We start from the raw sequence: 9,104 nt of genomic DNA, 5'->3' as shown, positions 1-9,104 counted from the left end.
TCAGTGCTATGTGGCTAGGTTTAGAGGAGCAGGAGGAGAGGGTTATTGGAGGGCCTTGCCAGGAGACTTTCAGCTACACTGAGAGAATTGAAAAAAGCAGATCCTGGGATAGAGCTTACCAGCATGGGCTTGGTGCTAGAGGGGGAGAAAAACAGGAGACTCAAAGCTGTTGGAGAGGTCCTGAAGAAACTTAGCTGTGCAGAGGACAAAAGGGGAGGCTGAAAATGGCAGCAGGGCCACAGCCAGTGATACAGCCGAGGTCATGGCAAGGCCAGCAGAGAGACAAGAAGATGATGCTGAGGGAGAGGAGAAGGTGACCATAGAGAAGGAACTGAGAGCCCAGTGACCAGATAAGGATCAGCATGTAGACTGAAGAACGTTTTTAAGAGGAGTGAAAGTTAACAAGTGGTCCTGATGTGGTGAAGCCTTAGTGAAACTGGGTTGTTGAATAATTCCTCTGTTCCTCAATGAAGTCAAGCAAAGCTCCCTTGGCTTCAGGTAAGCATCTTCCTGCAGCCACCCATGTGTTCCTGCCCAGTTCTCTCTAGCTCCTTGTTTGGAGGGAGAAAAATCTCATCAAGACTGCAAAGGGTTTAATGGGCCAGGAAAGCTGATTTCTAAGTAGTTGTTCAATTAATCATTATTTTTTCATCAATGGTGCAATGGTACCAGCTGCCATTGCTAGTCGACACTTCTCTGGGAAGTGCCAGCCCCTTGGACTGGGAATGCCATGACTGTGATCCCAGCAGAAGGCATTGCTGTAAGCAACAGAAGAGCAAGGAAGCAAGCAGCACGCATGGGCTTACATGATCAAAGGCCATCCAAAGCCAGCCTTCCACTGCTGAAATAGTCCTGTGTCTATTTGTGAGAACTTATTTAAGATCTGCTTTTAAACACTTTAGAAGCAGGTGAATTTTAAAATAGGTAGACAAAGCAAACATGCCAATTATCACTTTTATGCTGATGATTAAGCAAAGGTTTTATCTCAAAAGAATATTGAGCTGTGTTCAATCATGTAAATGATAGCAGTAACTACAACAGCAGTAAGTATTGTTTTAGTGGAAACTGAGGTGTTTTTGACATGCTTATAGCCTGAGAAGCTGGAGTGGGGCAGGGCTGGGGTGGGAGGCTTGAAATCCTGATTCCACTGACTTTGTGGGCTGAGATTTCACCCCAGACAGTCAGCTCTGTGTTTTTAAAAAACAGAGATTACTTCAGTTATTTGGGAGCAGGTCTGTGATGTTATTTATCTGCCGAGGACATCCCATGACCCTCACAGCCGCCTGTGTTTTGGTGGCCAATTTGGAACTGAAGTGAGTGATGCGGTGGAAATAATTATCTCACCGTCTGATTTAGTCTCTCTGGCAAGGTGTTTGCGGAGTGTAAGTGCTTTGTATGGGATAACAAGAAAGCAATGGGCTGGCTAATTCAATTAAAAGCGAATAGCTACAGTCTAGGCACTGACAGCATGTGGGAGGAAGTGGTGGTGTTTCCACTGTGACTGGCAGTGAGCGACTCGCAAAAACAAGGTGGTTTGAGGAAGGCTTGCGTGTTAATGGCATTTCCCTGCTCTGTTTGTCAAGCCAAGGTGGGAATATAGAGTCAGAATTTACTTGAATCGGTTCTTTTACCAGAAGAGATGAGGGGCCTCCATGGGAGGGAGCGTTGCAATGTGCAGCCTGCCTGCACAGCCCTGGGCGTGAGCGGCAGGTACTCAAACAAAGCCTCTGTGGGCGAAACAGAAAGAAAGAAACCAACTATGGCTGTGCACTGGGTAGTCTGGAGACAGTCGTTTGTCTGCCAGGAGTGCTGAGCTGCTCTCGTGCTCTTTCTCAGGGCTCCCACCGCCTGCTGCCAGGCTGGCCGCTTGTACCTGGAAGGAGGCAGCTCGTGGCTTGGCTGATGCACTTACACCCGTGGCAGCTGTGCCCATGGCCCCAGCAGCCTGGCCGTGGCGCTGGGCTGGAGCGTTTCCAGAAGTGAATCAGACTCCCTGCCTGGTGGCAGCATCAGACGTGGTCACCCGATGGAGTATAACAGCGTCTTCCTCTGTCTCTGCTGCCAGGCTATGTGTGTGTGTGTTTGTCTTTCCCTCACCACTGAGCTGGAAAGGCCACGTGTAGTGGTGCTGGACAGCCTAAAGGGTGTTAGTTCCCTTCTGGCCACCTCAGATGACTTTGCGTAAGGAGAAAATATTTCCTTACCAAAACACACTTTAAAAGAACGTTGCCCATCAATAATTAATGCCAGACTTTCAGTGGCTTAACCTTTCAGTCAGCGTTTTGAGGGAGAGAGACACAGATGTAGCCTGGAGAGAGGCAGTTCCTGGGCATTGGGAGTGGCTGGCAGCCCTTGCATGTCACAGGGGCGTTTAGTGTTCCCAACATGCCCCCCTCCTATCCGAGGAGCTGGCTGCCTCATGCACAAGCCACGAGGGAGCCCAGTGGGTACTTTGGGCTTGGCAGGAGCACGGCTGGATGATGCACGGGCCCGTGCGGCAGCGTGTGGCCATGGTGGGGAGCCTGATATGGGTGGGAGGGAGCACTAGACAGTGGCCTGAAGACTGAGCCTTCCTCCCTGCTTACCTGCAGCTGGGGGGTTGTTGCAGATGGCAGGCAGCAAGCCCCCAGCCCCCTGGGCCTCCCTGAGGGAGCAGCATACAAGGCAGCCGGGGCTGCAGCTGCCTCTGCTACAGGTCTGCAGAGCACTGAGCACGTGTGTGCAGACAAGGGGGCAGGAGATTCTTGGCACAGAGTTTGGCCTGTATTTGGTGGGGCACCAGATGACAAGTGTGTGATGCCTTTTGCACTAGAGCAGGGATTCCTCTGCAGCTCTGCACTCTGACTTACAGCTCTTACCCTAGTCTAAAAACCAATGCCCCTGAGTGGTATCAAACTCCTCACTGTATATCAGGCTCAGCCTTCAATAGGTCTCATTTCTCCTCAGATCCTCAGCAGCAAAAAACCAATAAATATGTGGATTCTTCCCCTCCCACCCGAACTAATACATTTTGGCAATTTAAACAGAGGTGAGATGCTCTGGGCAGATTCTCTGTCATTTCAAAAATTAATACAGTGGTGTAAATCTAGAAAAGCTCAGGCATGAACTGACATCACCTCTAACCTTCCCCTTTGCCTATCCTGATCTTCTTATGTTAGTTTTGGTGATTTTTTTGTCCAAGTCTTGGTTCACATTAGACTACAAACTCTTTGGCACAGTGCATGTGCATTTCTCTATCACTAAGCACCACAGCTGTGAGCTGCATGGCACGGTGCCACTCTACAAGGACCAGCCATGCTAAGAGAAGGTGGCAGGGTGTATTTAACAAATTCAATCAAGAAGTAGCATTGCTGCAGAATGATCTGCTGGGAATTGCCAGTCACACACTGACTGGCATACAGGAGCACAGCCCTCCCAGGCTTGCTGGGTGTCTTGGAAGACAGCTTGGAAACATGTACAGCAGCAGCTGCTGCTGCCAGCTGCAGAAATTTCTAGGAAAAGGGGGAGAGGAGAGGCAAAGAGTCTCCTGTGCAATCAGAGATGCCTTAATACTACTGGAATGAGTGTCCAAATCACTTGAGGTGGTTTCATGCTAAAGGAAAAAAAACCAAAACCAACACATGACCCAAGGATGTGCCCAAAGCAAAGCTGACAAGAACATGACCATGGGATGGACATGGCTGTACTGCATAGCTCTAGCCTCTTCTCCATGGCTTTTCAGTCCTGTGCCCTCAAACCATAGCCAAAGCTGATGTTATTGGACATTTTGGTTGCCTGAATTAGTTTCCACTGCCACCCCTGGGAAGAGCAGCTCTTGCTGCTCAGTAGTAGGGCTTGCAGGAACTGGGTGCCACAGGGGAGGGACCAGGATGCTTAACCTCTAGGTAAAACCCGTGTAGCCGTTGTCAACCAGCCATACAGAGACAGCAGCTCCTTGACCACATTTACTTACGTAAAAAAAAACAAAAACCAAACAGTTCCTTTTGTTCTGTGGTTGGCACCAGGAACTTCACACCAGTGATTTTTTTATTTTTTTTTTAAAAGGAAGTTGTTGTTTTCTCTTACCCAGTTTGAATGGGGCTACCTCCCGCTCTCCCTGCCCTCCACCTCCACGGGTTATTTTATTCTCACTTACTACTTCTGCCTCCTTGTAATTCAGCAGCACTGGCTGAGGGGGGATGGGGCTCGGGCAGGGAGGCAGCCGAGGTGTCTTGCTGGCATTCTTTTATTATATATATATATTTTTTTTTGCAGCATTTTTCACTGCCTGTGCTGGCTCAGCTTCAGGTTGTGTCTCAGACAGGAAAACAAAATCCCTGGTGTTTGCATGGCTCGAGGACGCCTTAAACCCCTCCGACCCTGCGGGATGTGGAAAGCCCTTGTCCTGGGTGACGGGAATGTCCCCAGCCCCACGCTCCCCAGTGCCGCATGGCTCAGTGGCCTGAGCAACGCTTGTAGCAGCAGCATCACTCTTGGGAATGGAGCTGCATCCCACATGGGAGAGTGTTTTTGCTTTTTCTTTCTTGTTTTCTTTCTTTTTTTTTCCTTTTTCCTTCACTGCCGTCACAGGTCTGTCTGTTTTGCCTCTGCCTGTCAGTAAGTCAGGGCTGCTGGACAATAAGAATTCTCTTTTGCAGAAGAAGCAGAAAGTTTTGTGACATTTGGGGTTTGGGTTTTTTTGTAGTTGTCATTTTCATATATTTATTTATTTATTTATTTATTTTTTAATTCAGTGAGAGGTGGGGGGAAAGCAACATTTCATTACTATTTTTCCTGGTGAAAAAACCCTCCAACAAACAAGGAAAAATAAAATAAATTAATAAAATAAATAAAATCAAAGAGCAGTCACTCAAAAGCTTGGAGAGTACTTCATACCAGTTGGGAAGCTGGAAATCAGGAGGTGGGTGCTGGCCCATCCCAGTCACCTGCCAGCTCTGTGCCACACATGGGTGTAGGTGGCTCAGCAGAGGCATTGGGATGCCCAGACACTTCCACGCCTGGAGGAAGGCCACCCATAGCAAAGGCTGAGCAAGGGAGGCTTGAACTCGATGGAGGAGAAGCTTGGTGGTGGAGGGAACACTCCTTTGCCCCCACCAAGAGCAGTGATTTCAAGGCTCAGTCCCACTGGTGGAATCCCTGCTGCTCAGCTCTCCAGGGCTGTGTCCTATGGGTGCCCAGAGGGAAGCCCAGCCAGGGTTGGTCATATAATCAGAGAATGATTTTGGTTGGTAAAGACCTCTAAGATCATGAAGTCCAACTGTTAATCCAGCACACCACCAAGTCAACCACCAAACCATGTCCCTAAGCATCACATCTACATGTCTTTTAAACACCTCCAGGGATGGTGACTCCACCACTTCCCTGGGCAGCCTCTTCCCATGCCTGACCACCCTTTCAGTGAAGAAATTCTCCTTAATATCCAATCCGAACCTCCCAAGCACAACTTGAGGCCTTTTCCTTTTGTTCTCTCTCTTGCTACCTGGGACAAGAGACTGACCCCTACCTCGCTACAGGCTTCCTTTTTGATAGTTGCAGAAGAGAGCAATAAAGTCACCCCTCATCCTCCTTTTCTCCAGATTAAACAACCCCAGTTTCCTCAGCTGCTCCTCATCAGACTGGTGCTTGCTGGCAGCCCTGCAGCAGAGCAGGCCTGCATGGCAGCACAGGGAGGCTGAGCTGGCTCGGGGCTTGTCTGCATCACCCAGTTTTTTCTAAAAACAGAAGGCTTACTCAGAAGCAGAATCGAGGTGCCACTTGCCTTTACTCCAGCTCTTTCATGTATAGTCCCCATTTCTCCTGATTTTACTTTAGCGTTTACTATATGAATTGCAGCTCAGAAGTGGTGGGGAGGGGGAGGGGAGCAGGGATAACTGAGCACTGCTGGCCAAGCTGGAGCTGCTGGTTTGCTGCTGGATGTGGGGAGTTCCCTCTGCAGGGACTGTGTCAGAGACCAGAGCAGCCTTTATCCATCAGAAGGCTGTTGGTGTGTGTGGGGATGCTAATGTTACCTTAAATTAAGTCTGTGTCTCTTCTTTTTCCTCAGGGACAGACCATTAAAATTTTCATCAGTGTTTGCCTTCCTGTTTTTTTGCTAAGGGATTTTTATTTTTTTCTTTTTCTCCTTTGGTGTTGTTTTTCTTTGTTTGGTTGGTTTTTGTGTGTTTGTTCCCCTTCCCTCCCCCCCGCCCCCTTTTTTTTTTTCCCCAGCATAGCCAAGCTGTAAAACTAGGAGCTTTTTTTCCCCTGCAATGTAGGACACTGAAGAGCTTTTGAGCTGTATGCTTGGATTAGGCTCCAGCCTTTTCAAAGGAGGTGCCCCATGCCACCTCCAAGTCAAAGAGAAGGAAAGAGATGTTACCTTCAGGCACCTTGATGATGGAACTGGCAATAGGCTGCTTTCAGTTTGTCTGCAACCTGCAAGATCTACAAACCCATCAACCAAATGTCTTAAGGAGCAGCAGTGTTCCCATGAGCCTTTCCCCAGCAGGCCTCATCAGGATGTAACTTGGAGCTGCATTTACATCAGATTCCCAAACCGATGAAGCCTCTGCTTCTGACAGCACTTTGAAACAAATAAATAGGATGCCAGTTTCTTTCTCTTTTGGCATTTTTGCAAAGCTATGGCAACATAAACAGAGATTTGTAACAGCCAAAAGAGGTATCACTGGAGCAGGCTGAAGTGTTTTCCTCAGAAAGGTTCCTACAGGCATGAGTCTTTGGCCCACATCGTTATAAGCAGAAATAAAGAGAAACGGCTCTTTATAAACACCGAGGCTGCTCTACTCAAGAGGGCATTAGGGCATTTAAAAGCGAGGGACGTCTTTCCAAATTGGTCACTTTAAAGAACTGAGCTGGTTTTTCTTTTTCCAGCAGTACTGTGTAACTTCTGAAAAAGCACCACGTCTCTGTCTGAACTTTCCTCCTGTGATTAATGAAAAAAGCAGAGCACGATCTGCACACACGCACATGCAAACACACACAAACCAGGTCATCTTCATGTTGCTGTCGATATCAAAAGAGACCAGAAAATCCCAAACCCAACACAAATGCTTGAAAAATGCAGAGGTTTGACTTCACCTTCAGTGAAGATGAGCTTGAGACTGTCGAACAAGAACTTTCAGGCACTTGGGTGCTCAGTTTTCATTAATGGTCTCTTCTGCATTACTGTCTAGACACCAAACCAAAATGAGGTTATCTGGTGCAGTATCATTTAATAAGAGACATTTCTTGCCCTCAGAAGCTTCCTGTCTAAATAAAAGGGCAAATGGCAGGAGAATGGAAGCACTAGAACCCTACTAACAAGCACTACTAACTAGATCCTTCCTCCACCGCCACCTTTGAAAGAATGATACAAAGAGAGGTGGTAACAAAAATATCAAGGTTTTGATAATTAAAAAAAGCAAGAAGACAAAAATTGGCCCAACCCATGGACAGCATTTTTTTGAATGGAGCCATATGCCTGGAAGTGCAGGAAATGACATCCTGGATCTCAGAGTACACAAAGGCCTCATGGCCTATGATTCAGAGGTGCTGGTCTCCACTACGTCTCTGTCTGAAGTGCTGGGTGTTCAGCTTGTCAGAAAGTCAACCTCTAATTTACAAACCTACTCGTCATTTACAAGTCCACTTAGGCTGTTGATGAACGTGCCTCACCTTGAGCTCTTGTAGGAAGTGTCTTTAATCATCAAAGTTTCATCAATTTGTTTGATTTGGTTTCCCTTTTTTTTTCTTTTTCTTTTTCTTTTTTTTTTTTTTAATTTATTTTGCATGTCACATACAATATTATGCAGAAGAGGAGAAAATTTTGAAGGCAACATAAGCAAAAATTAGATAAATATTGCCACTGGACTTGTCTGTGTGGTGTTTGCGTGCTTGGATATGTGGTTCCCTCAGCTTAAGGAGGCAGAAAGGGAAGGGGGAGCAAACTCAAGCAACAAAATGTGACCACGTTATATGGGACCTTTGGGCTGCAGCCTGCTGCTGCAGCTCATACTCTTAAGCTGCCATCCTCATGATTAGTCCTCACCCATATGTCCCCCATATACTTCTCCATTTGCTCCTCCACTGTTGGCTCTTCCTGGGTCTTGTTCCCTCCCCTTTATCTCCTGCCCTTGCTTCTCTTTGCTGCTGGTCCCTGGCTCCCTCGAGCCCAATCTCATCCTCCCTACCCCTAGTCCCAGCAAGTTGGTGAGAGGATGGGGAGCCATTCCCCTCCCTGGTTTCCTCTTTTGCTTCCCTGTCCCATCACCACTAGCTTTAAGGCACAGCTCCTCCCTGTCTTTCATCCCTAGTCCCACTGCAAGGCACTTCTGCTCTCCCTTCCACCTGCAGCTCCTCCTGCTTTGCAGTGCCAGGGCTCAAGCTGCTGCTGCTTTGGCACCATCCCACACCTTCCTCTCTTGTGAAACCCCACCAAGACCCAGCCCCTGGACTGCAACGCTGTTTCACACAGTGAGGCTCAGGTGCAGACCTCAGGGGGTTTATGGGGATCCCTGAGACTGGAACAAAGCTAGGGAGGATTTTTTTTTAATCTGTTCAGTCTTAATGAGTACTTGCAAGCAAGCAGATTTCTCTCTTCAGAGGCTTCTAACTTGGCAAAAGTTGGATGGAGTTTTTTTTGCTGGCAAGTGGCACATTCCTGACACACAAGCCAAAATCCTGCCACATTTCCAAAGCCTAGGAGCTTGAAGTAAAGGTCACCAAATTGCTGAAGCTTGGATGGGGTTGGGGGGGGGAGAGCATATTTTCTTCCAGCTAAATGATCAGCAACAACTTAAAATTTCCAGGCAGGGAAAACATACTGGGGCAGACTCCAACCTGGGATATTTTAGCTCAAACAGCTGTCATTTGACAAAAGCACAAGCAACCATAATTAGGAAGCAACAGGCAACTGCTGGATTTTCTGGTGCCCCATTAAAACATGCTTTTTCCTTTTTTCAAACAATGAAAAGTGCTGTGCAGGTGTATTTGCTATGGCTGGGAAGAAGTAGCGCCCTGCATTTTTTCTCCCCCTGCCTCCTTTTTTTCTGAATGAAAGTGTTTTACAAATGAAAAATGAGGTTTCCTGAAATGAAGGGCTGCCTGTTATTCTGAGGTGGCTTCCA

Source organism: Chaetura pelagica, unplaced genomic scaffold (assembly GCF_000747805.2).
Source record: "Chaetura pelagica isolate M959 unplaced genomic scaffold, ChaPel_1.0 scaffold104, whole genome shotgun sequence".
NCBI classification, from domain to species: Eukaryota; Metazoa; Chordata; class Aves; order Apodiformes; family Apodidae; genus Chaetura; species Chaetura pelagica.
The sequence above is the reverse complement of the archived record's forward strand: the minus strand, read 5'-3'. Positions refer to the sequence as shown.